General features: G+C 41.7%; 1 protein-coding gene across 1 annotated transcript in view; it reads left to right on the top strand.

The window, feature by feature from the left end:
• Positions 1–4,367: 4,367 nt before the first annotated feature.
• Positions 4,368–10,919, top strand: part of LOC121865420 (neuropeptide Y receptor type 6-like) — a 100,095-nt gene continuing 93,543 nt past the window's right edge. Inside the window, exon 1 of the mRNA XM_042364802.1 lies at positions 4,368–4,474. The gene's annotated coding sequence lies outside the window, so the exon portion shown is untranslated. The remainder of the gene's footprint in view (positions 4,475–10,919) is intronic.

Genomic DNA, 10,919 nt, shown 5'->3' with positions numbered 1-10,919 from the left:
GCAGGTGGAGGTGGTGGAGGTGGAAGAAGAGAAAAAGGTGGTGGAGGAGGTGGCAGAATAGGAGGAGAAGGAGGAGGTGATAGTGGAGGTGGAAGAAGAGGAGATGGAAGAAGAGGAGGAGAATGAGGAGTTGGAAGAAGAGGAGGAGGAGGAGGAGGTGGTGGAAGAAGAGGAAGAGGTGGAGGTAGTGGGGTAGGACCGTGCGGCACTTGATCAGGACAATGTTGGGGTCGGGTGGGGTGGGATGGGATGGGGTGAGGTGGGGTGGGATGGGTGGGGTGGGATGGGGTGGGGTGAGGTGAGGTGGGGTGGGGTGGGGTGGGGTGAGGTGAGGTGGGGTGGGGTGGGATGGGGATCTACTCAGTATATTCTTAAGAGTCTGTGTTGTAGTAAAGGTCAAGTACTATCGGTATGTCAGGCAGACCTTCTCGAGTTTCTGAAGGGAGAAATAATTATACCAAAGCTTATATTATATAATGGTGTTTTGGAGGAAGCAATCACCTGTGTCAAGGAATGAGGTAAGATGGCGTGTTATATTACTCTTATTTACGTACTGTCATGGCTTAAGCTTTTGTTAAATTCATTAGAGATTTTATGAAGATCTTTAACAACAAAATAATTAGCTGTCATATAGGAGTTATACCGGTAATTAGTTTTCAGGTTATAGAGTTTCTTGTTATAGAGTTTCTTGTTATAGAGTAAAAGTTAATTAAGTCATAGTCTAGATCAAGGTAACTTAATTACTATTTGTGAAGGTCCAGTCATATACATTTCCCAAGTGGCAAAGGTGCAGATGAAAGGCTTCCATTTAATTTGGCATAATAACAAACACACAAGAGTGCAAATTATGATTTATTTCCGGCTACCAGCGAGAATTATTGTAAATTAAATAATTTTAAAATGATACTAACTACACACGGGTTTCTAAAAGAAAACCCTCTTTTTTTTAAGAGAGAGAGTGAGAGAGAGAGAGAGAGAGGGAGTTACTGGCGTCCACACCAAAGTTCTTCGCTGTCCGCCATTTGAGTAACCCGGGTCTAGACGAGTTGGATTTTTCGTCGATTTCATGAAGTAAGAAAGCATTTATGTTCTATGGTGTAACGTCCTACAGTAGGTAGTTAAGGCGCGCACCTCGTCTAAACTATTTCCGTTGATTATTATTATCCTCGAGGTAGTTACGGGAGAACAACACAATTTGATGATCTATTTAATCCCTGCTTGGCATCCCCACCGTCTTGTAAAAACTAGATCTTGGATAGGCTAAATTGATTGGGTTAAGTTGGGTTGGGTTGGTTAGTGTCTTCTGTAACCATTAATGACTCAGGGTCACAGTGTAGTGGTAATACAGTAAGGATACAGTGTGTTGTGGTGTTACATTGTATTCAGTTTTGAGTCAGTGTAATGTTGTATAAATGTAAACAGAACATCAATAACTTACTTGCCCTAAACAATTAACACTTGGCGCTGGCGTGAGCCGTTCAACAGATCCTCCAGCTTAAGTCAGATAACAATTTTTCTCTGGCTAAAGCATTTAATACCCCCCTCTGTAGGTTGGCTATTCATTCTCCCTGTTGACTGAAGTATATTTATGCTCTTGCCGGGACAAATTTCAGTATACAATGGAAAATTTTATACTTCCACGGCACACAATTGTTCCTCTTTGTTCTGGCAGCTTATCATAGGTTTTCAGTCGAGTGTTTATTTTTTTTTTTATTTGTTTTATTATTATTATTTTTTTTTCAGTCAGTCGTGTATTTTCCACCCGAGGGCGAGCATTGTGTTAAGGTATGAGGCATTTTGTTCCCTTGGTGGGGTACTCTATGTGTTTTAGCTACCCACTAATGTTACTTTCTTGTAGGGCCGCTTTACTTTCTTTGTATCTTGTTGACGGTGGTTGAGGGATGGTGGGGCAGGAACGGGTGTTTGGGGAGTGTGTGGGGCAGGAACGGGTGTTTGGGGAGTGTGTGGGGCAGGAACGGGTGTTTGGGGAGTGTGTGGGACAGGAACAGGTGTTTGGGGGAGTGTGTGGGGCAGGAACGGTGTTTTGGGGGAGGTGTGGGGGGCAGGAACGGTGTTTGGGGGTGGTGGGGCAGGAACGGGTGTTTGGGGAGTGTGGGGCAGGAACGGGTGTGGGGAGTGGGTAATGGGCAGGAACAGGTGTGGGGGTGTGGAGCAGGAACAGGTGTGGGGGTGTGTGGGGCAGAACGGGTTTGAGAGTTTGGGGAGGGGGCCGTGTTTGGGGGAGTGTGTGAGAAACAGGTGTTTGGGGTGTGTGGAGAAGATGGATTTTGTTGTCACACGGAGACAGGGTAGGAAGGTGTGGTGGTGGGAGGGCGTCAGGTGTATCAAAGGTATCATTCCGCGTCCCAGGTTAAGTGTTTCCTGGTCCCTGGTCCTGTTAAACACACTACTACTACTACCACCACCACTACTGGGTCGTCAAATATATTTTTTTATTCTTTTTGTCTTTAATGATTATAATACCACTTTTCTTATGGCGTAAATAAGTGATTTATTTTACGAAATTTACTTGTTTTAATTGGTAATGATATTGACCTAAAATAGTCGAGTCTGTACATTCAGATCACCTGCCTTGTGTCCTTCCCATTAGTTAGTCAAAATATATAGATGGTGATAATTAGCGTCGATTAGGTTACTTTCTAACTAATGGGTGTGAGGTTCTCGGTTGATATTAGTGAGATCAAATGAGAAATAAAAATTAAGACTGTCAGTATTAGTGTGCCTGTAGTAGTGGTGGCTAGTTAGTTACTCTCTCCCTTATACCTTATACCCCTTATTATCTCTCCTTATACTCTTGATAGGCAGCAGCATCGTCGTAATCTGATGATGATAACAAAAATAAAAATAAAAACAGCTGCTAGGGAAAAAAAAAATATCCCCCACCATTTCCTTTTCATTTCTGACAACAACATCCACTCGTCTGTTAACGGGGAGGCTGATGATCTTGTTAGGGGTAATCGGGTGAAGGGTGAAGGACGCTCTAGTCCCTCGTAAGGAAAGTTAGTGTATCTTAACTGGTGTTCTTGTTAGGATTACCGGTTGAGCGCCATATGGGGATGAGGTATAGGGGTAGTTAGGTAGTTAGGTAGGTAAATGTAGGAGGATCAGTTAGATGGTCGTATAATGAGAGAGAGAAGGAGGGAAATTGTCAGGTCTCTCTCTCTCTCTCTCTCTCTCTCTCTCTCTCTCCTTTGTGAGAATCGTACGAAATTATTATTTTTGTATGAATTTGTTAACATCGTACGGAGTTGTCATGATTATCGTACGAATTTATCATCATCATTCGAGTTTTTGGTCATAATCATACGAGTTTGTTATTATTATTGTACGAGTTTATCATTAATGTTAGTGCTACAATGTGTTCAGTGTCATTAGGTCATTATATGTGACTATATAAGGTGAATAAACCATAAGGCCACGACTGTTATGGTGTGAGGGAGGTTACTTGTCATTGTCATATTTGTATTGTAAGTGTAATGGCTCTCAGTGTTATAAGTATCATGTAAGTGTTGATTTAAGTGTGAGGGAGGTCAGTGTTTATGTTGGTAATTAATCTTATTCAGTATCCATGTAGTATGACACACACACACACACACACACACACACACACTGATTACTAAAATCTTAATTAAACGCTCACATCGACTTCTGATTGGTGGTTCATTTCAGAGCACAAAGATGGCGTCGTAAATACACTGAGACTGACTCTTTATCCGACCCTCTCCCTTCGCTCCCCCTCCCCTTCCCCGCCTTCCCCCCTCCCCTCCTCGCCTTACCCCCCTCCCATCCTCTCCTTACCACCCCCCTCCTCTCCTCGCCTTACCTCCCCCCCCTCCCCGAGCCAGCCTCACCGTGGTGTCTTTCAGTTCCACCTCAGACGAACGTTCGCCTGTCTTCCGCCCACAGTGGCGTTTTTTGTCTCATTGGGTGAGGTGGAGGAGGTAGGTGTGGGAGGAGGAGGAGGGGGAAGAGGAAGGACTATGCTCACAGAAGAAGGAGTTAAGGCCAGAAACACGAGGAGAAGGAGGAAGAGGAGAAGAAAAATGTACAACCCAAGGTACTCGGAGGAGGAAGAAAAACAGGAAGAAGAGAAGGTTAAAGAAGAAGAAAAGGAAGAGAATGAGGAGCATTTAGATCCCAAAGCACAAGGAGAAGGAGGAAGAAGAGGAAGAGGAACCCGACAAAATATTAACAACAGTTCGTATGCACCTTCAGCCCTCAGTGAGTTGTAACAGACCTGGCTATCCCGAGGAGAAAACAGCCCCAGTGACAGCATCATCAACAGCAAGCAAAGGCACCCGCGCCACACCGTCAGCAGCAGGAGGAGGAGAGGGAGGAAGAGGAGGCGCGTGAGGGAGGGTCCGGGCGCGAGTTCCCGGCTAGCCCCGGTAGAGAGAGGACGTGTGTGAGTCAGTGGCCGGCAAGACCACCTCCTTGCCTCACACAACACCAGGTAGGCTGCCCCAACTCTCGCCAATACTCCTGTCGTTTCTCACGACTAAAGTTACTCGTGGCTGTCGTTACTTGTGGCTGCCGTTACTTGCGACTATAGTTACTCGGAGCTGTCGTTAATATTGTCTGCTATCTGTTGCCTGTCGTAACTGATGACTGTTGTCACTCGCTGTCTTTTGTCACTCAGTGGCTGTCGTCACTCAGAAGATAATTTCACGCCGTGACTGTCGTCATTCAGAGGCTGCCGTCGCTCAGGTTGTCGCCACTCAGTGGCTGTAGTCACCCATTGGCTGTAGTCACTCAGAGGCCGTTGTCACTCAGAGGCCGTTGTCACTCAGAGGCCGTTGTCACTCAGAGGCTGTAGTCACTCAGAGGCCGTTGTCACTCAGAGGCCGTTGTCACTCAGAGGCTGTAGTCACTCAGAGGTTGTCGCCACTCAGTGGCTGTAGTCACTCAGTGGCTGTCGTGGTGTAATCGAGTTACCCCAACCTGTAAACAGTGGCCGCCTCGACATTCACCCTTTCTTCTCCATCCGTTTATCTACCTATTCCTACACATTCCTTCTTTCTATCTCACTCGTGATCATTCTGGGTCATCCATAATTAAGAGTAAGGAAGAATTACCTCGTACAGTGAACACTTGAACAAGTTTAAACAGGGACTTCACATACAGCCACAATGTCCTCTCTTGTGGCAGTAACAAGTGAGGTAAATGTTGCTGTTGTAATTCAAACATTCACACGACCTTGATGAAGATCTGTAAGGTAGTGTCTATATACATTTTTCTGAGACACCCTTTCATAATTGTTGTTTACATGCCGCTAAAACTTTTTAATAATTTCGAAACACTAAACGTATTGTGATGTTAAACGGGAGAAAATCTCATGAGTCATCACAGTAGAACGTCTCGTAATTTGAAGCAGGGAAGGTCTCGTGATTCGATACAATGAAACGTCTCGGTATTAAACAGTATACAGGGACAGGAAATTCAATCAGGCTCTCATTATTATTTGTGTGTTCTTATAACCATAGTTCATAAGGTGTTACATGGGCAGTGACCGACATGATAAATTCGTATGATAATAATCATTCGTGGGATCGGCTTAACGTTTGAAAAGTATACCACTCAGTTTATCATACGTTGGAAGCAAAGTGAGTACAAAATGTATTCATGTAATCATTCTAATCATACCTGTGCTACCTGTGTTAAATTACTTAGAAAACGGAGCTCCTTTGATGATTAGACGTAATGTTACCTCAATGCCACAACCATACTGTGAAGATTTCCGACGATCTGGGGTTATATTAACGTTCGTTATATCTTGGTTCAATAATCCCGGGTAGAATATTAATTGAATAAACAGTTGACATGCTAATAAAGCCACTTGCAAAATAATGTAAATCTTATGTTTCTTGAGAATAAATTGTATTTTTTGTTACCGTCATGGGGCATAGATTATATGCCGGTGAGGGAACGAGCATCAACAACGAAAATGTAAACAGTACTTGATCCCACCCATAAGGAATCTACAAAAGGATTCAGAGCATTAATAAGGGATTGTGTTGTCGGCAGTTAACTAATGTATATAATTTACCTGCTACTCGAGTATGAAAATTAATTATTATATATTACGTAATTTGTTCATTTTAATGTTACAGAAGCCTCAAGATGATTGCAAAATACCAAGAGAGATTTTTACACCTGGAGTCCTTTCATATTAAATTTTATTATTTATTTTAATTACGTGGCAGTTTTTTTCCTCTGGCTGCAATAGAAAGTGTGTGTGTGTGTGTTCGTTCCTGTGATTTGAGAGGTTCCTTGAATACTGTAAAATAAAAATAATAATAATATTAATTTAAAACCACTTGGATGAGATTTTAGTGATTGGTGTTCCGATACTAATGGTTAGGTTAGGTTGGAGAGAGAGAGAGAGAGAGAGAGAGAGAGAGAGAGAGAGAGACCCAATTTGGATGATCCTTGGAGTGTATTAAACATACTGCCAATGTTTTTACTGGGTGTTTTATTGGTGGATTAAAGAGAAAAAATAAGAGCTTTGTGAGGGACAGTAAACATGGCTAAAGGTGGTGCTTCATCTGGTATAGTGCTTCATCTGGTATAGCGCTTCATCTGGTATTGTGCTCCATCTGCATGGTGCTCCATCTAGTATGGTGCTTCATCTAATATGGTGCTTCATCTGGTATAGTGTTTCATCTAGTATGGTGCTTCATCTAGTATGGTGCTTCATCTAGTATGGTGCTTCATCTAGTATGGTGCTTCATCTAGTATGGTGCTTCATCTATTATGGTGCTTCATCTAGTATGGTGCTTCATCTAATATGGTGCTTCATCTAGTATGGTGCTTCATCTAATATGGTGCTTCATCTGGTATAGTGTTTCATCTAGTATGGTGCTTCATCTAGTATGGTGCTTCATCTAGTATGGTGCTTCATCTAGTATGGTGCTTCATCTAGTATGGTGCTTCATCTGGTGTACTTCAAAGAGTTGTATTACACATTGGGATAAAAGCTTAACCCTTCACTAATCGGGACTGCCCAGTATGGGCCAATAGGCCCGCTGCAGTTTCCTCCATTCTTATGTTCTTATGTAATTGAATCCTTGATTGTATATCTCGTGTTCCTATTGACAAGAAATGGAGGAGTTTATAATGCAATGAAGGAGTATTGTTGTGTTGGTTCTTATATCCACAGCTCGAGGTGAAGAAGGAAAATTCTCTCTATCTCTTAATCAGTCAAGTCAGTTAGTCAAGTAATAGAATCAATAGAGAAAAAAATGCTCTGAATAATATATAATTTTTTCCCTCTAAATGAACTTGAAGATTGTAATTTCTCGTTAGTTTTCTCACTATTTGTCTTGTTAATATATGGGTCATTAAGTCAGTTTGAAGCCACCCGCCTGAGAGGAAATTACTGTACCATCTCTCATGTCAAATACAGCAATACGTCTCCTCTTAATTACTCACTCACCTGTTGGCTGTCCTGCAAAGAGATGTATGAGAACTGTGTAGACGACAGGTTGATGGTATGTAAATTACTTCGACACTTATTCCAGGCCAAGGTGTGATACAGGTATTATTATCATGTGTCTAGATATTGATTAAATATAGTGGCGAAGTTGCGAAGAAAACAGTAAGGTCATAGGTAATTAGTAAGAGCATTTTTGGGTCAATTCGAAGCTCATGACCCGGATATAGATAACTACACTGACAGCATTACCAAATTCTAACATATTGTAAATGAGATATATCATGAGTATAATTAAACTCTTTTGAGTATTTGTATAGTGATTAAAGGCGTGAATTATTGTGTCATACCAATTCATTATTAATCAGTGGAGTGTATGATGTTACAATGAAAATAAATAATCAACCGGAAATATTTGTGTTGTTGAAAAATTTTGAGGTTAAATATTCTCCTTTATAGCAGAGATGACCCACGACTGTAGTGATGTGGGGGAAATGATCTAGTTGGAAGAGATGAGAGGAGACGTGAGCTTTATTATTATTATTATTATTATTATTATCATCACCAAAAAGTAATAGTACAGTATTATAAAAATGATTTACGTTATATTGATCTACTAAATACTAAAATTCTGTCAACTTAGCACCACAGTGATTTGATAAAATTTTTATTTTAACCATATTTTTTTTTCATTGTAAATAAAACTCGATTATAATATGATTTTTTTTTTTATGGTGAGGAAGATTTTATTTCGAAATCTGAACTGAGAATATTATTGTAGAATTTTTTTGTACACCTGAGATTAATTCACCTTTGTTACCTGTATATCATGTCATTTCTCAGCTAAGACATCTTTCACCGAGTCAGTCAGCCAGTCAGTCAGTCAGTCAGTGAAAAATTAAGTCAGTCAGTCAATTAAAAATTAAGTCAGTCAGTCAGTCAGGATTGTCAGTTCATAGGAGTGACTGACTTAGGTGAAAGCTGGAAATTTTTGACAGTTTTCCTTCTTTTCAACAGTCCATTACACACAGATTTATCTCGCTTCTCTCAGCTCATGCATCTGTCTGTCTGTTTGTCTGTCTCTGTCTGTCTGTCTGTCTGTCTGTCTGTCTGTCTCTTTCATCTGTGTGGAAATTCACGTGCTTGAAATTTTCTCAACTCGTTGTGTATCGGGAGTAAAACTTTCAAGACTGTATTAGTGTGAGTTTACGTGTGTGTGTGTGTGTTTTTGTATGGGTGCATTTGTGTGAGTGCATGGGCCTGTACTTCCATGTGTCTTTTTATGTATGTATGTATGTATGTATGTCCGAGTAACCAACAGGTGAGTCGGTGAATGTGTGACTCAAATGAGGGGGGGGGGGTATGTTTATTCAAGGCACGAGTTTCAGATCTTCAAGCACAGGAGAACTTTCACCTGGATAAAAGAGACAGGTGACAGGTGTGTTTTTCTTTCTTTTCTTTCTTTCTTTCTTTCTTCTTTCTTCGTTTTCTCCTTGTTCTTCCTTCTCTTAGTCATTGTACGCACGTATCCGTTTTTTTCTCCTATATTTTTTTCTTTAGTCTATCCTCCTCCTCCTCCTCCTCCTCCTCCTCCTCCTCCTCCTCCTCCTCCTCCTCCTCCTCCTCTCCTCCTCTTCCTCCTCCCTTACCTCCTCCTCCTCCTTATTAGTCTACTTTCCTTTCTCCTCCCTCATTCCCTATCCTCCTTTCTCCTCTAATCGTCTCTTCCTTTCTCATCTCGTATTTTCCTCCTCCCCACAATTCTATTTCTTCTCCTTCATCTTAGGTTAGGTTAGGTTAGATTAGGTTAGGCTAGGTTTGGTTAGGTTAGATTAGGTTAGGCTAGGTTTGGTTAGGTTAGGTTTGGTTGTTTAATTACCAAGTTGATAATGCTCGAGTGTCTAGTTTTCAGGTAAGGGTATGTAAATTAGTCCTTCATTCTGTGGAGGACCTGTTAATGATAAAAAAAGATCTTGTTTGTAATTCCAGGTCATGTTATAGCTCTCCTCATTTTCTACGTTAACTTGTAGCTCGAGGTCGTGTTTATCTATTTCGAGGTCGTGTTTATTTCGAGGACGTGGTTATCTATTTCGAGGACTTGTTAATCTATTTCGAGGTCGTGTTTATCTATTTCGAGGTTGTGTTTATCTATTTCGAGGACGTGTTTATCTATTTCGAGGTCGAGTAATAATTCCAGGTTAGGGTTTTTGTTCGGGGTCAAGTATCAATTGAAGTGACTAGTATACTATATAGATTCATGGTAAGTTAATTCCAGGTTATATAAAATGCCATTTATGACCAGTTCATATTATAATGTGATAATAATTATGTAAATCAAACTCAGGTATATAATTCCCCGATAAGAAGAAGAATATTCGAAGTCGATTAAATAATTATATAACAGGAGGTCATTGGGTAATTAACATGAAGTAAAAAAAAATTAAAACATGTGTGAGTGTGGGTATGAGGGCCAGAGGGACATATAGTCATTTGATGGTTCGTTTAGTTGTCAGTAACAGCTTCACCCTCGTGTGGGATGGAAGGGAGAGGGAAAGAAGGGAGAGAGAGGAGGTGAGAAGGGAAGTAAAGGAACATTTTTTTCCTCGTTAACAAGTCAGTTAATAGTGTAGACGTTTTGACAGCAGGGGAGTGGGTGAAGGATGATGAGCTAATTAATGTGTGGGAGGAGGGAAAGGTGGGCTTAAATAGACACGATGGGGGAGTTCTAGGTGGAAGAGAGGTGAGGGGAAAAGTAGGGTGGAAGGGGGGAAAAGTTGGGTGGGAGAGGGGGGGAAGAGAAAGTGGAGAAGGGGAGAAAGGAGAACGTGAAGTGGAAGAAGGGAGGAGAAAGGGAAAGAGGGAAAAGTAAGGTGGAAGGGGATGGGGAAAAAGGGAAAAGTGAGATGGAAGAAGAGGGAAGAAAGGGGAAAGGATGGTGGAAGAGGGGTGGGAGAAAGGTGGAAGGGAAGAGGTGAGAGTAGAAATGGAGAATATGTTTTCGTCATATTATTTATATCCACTGTCATTACTTAACTCACCTGTGTGTGTGTACCTCCAGGTAGACGCACGCAACACATATTACATGGAGAATCACACACACACACACACACACACACACACACACACACACACACACACATTGGGCTGACATGTACTTTACATCAGGTTGAAGTTATGATTTATTCATACCATTGTAATGACCCGGAAAGGTTTAATACCCCCAACCATACTGTACGTGTGTGTGTGTGTGTGTGTGTGTGTTGCGACAAGTATTGATACGGGAAGCAGAAAACGAAATGAACATCGTTTTATTTATTTATTTTTTCATGAGAAGGATTGCATTTACTCGTTCCCCCCTCACCTCTCTTGCCTCTCCCCTCACTCCCCCCTCTTCCTCCTCTCCCCTGCTCCCCTTTCCCCCTCTCCCCTTCATCCTCCCCTCTTCCTCCCTCCCCTCGCCTACCTC

The sequence above is a fragment of the Homarus americanus genome, unplaced genomic scaffold (assembly GCF_018991925.1).
Source record: "Homarus americanus isolate GMGI-L3 unplaced genomic scaffold, GMGI_Hamer_2.0 scaffold25483, whole genome shotgun sequence".
NCBI lineage: Eukaryota > Metazoa > Arthropoda > Malacostraca > Decapoda > Nephropidae > Homarus > Homarus americanus.
Note: the sequence above shows the minus strand (reverse complement) of the source record. Positions and strands in the feature narration are given on the sequence as shown.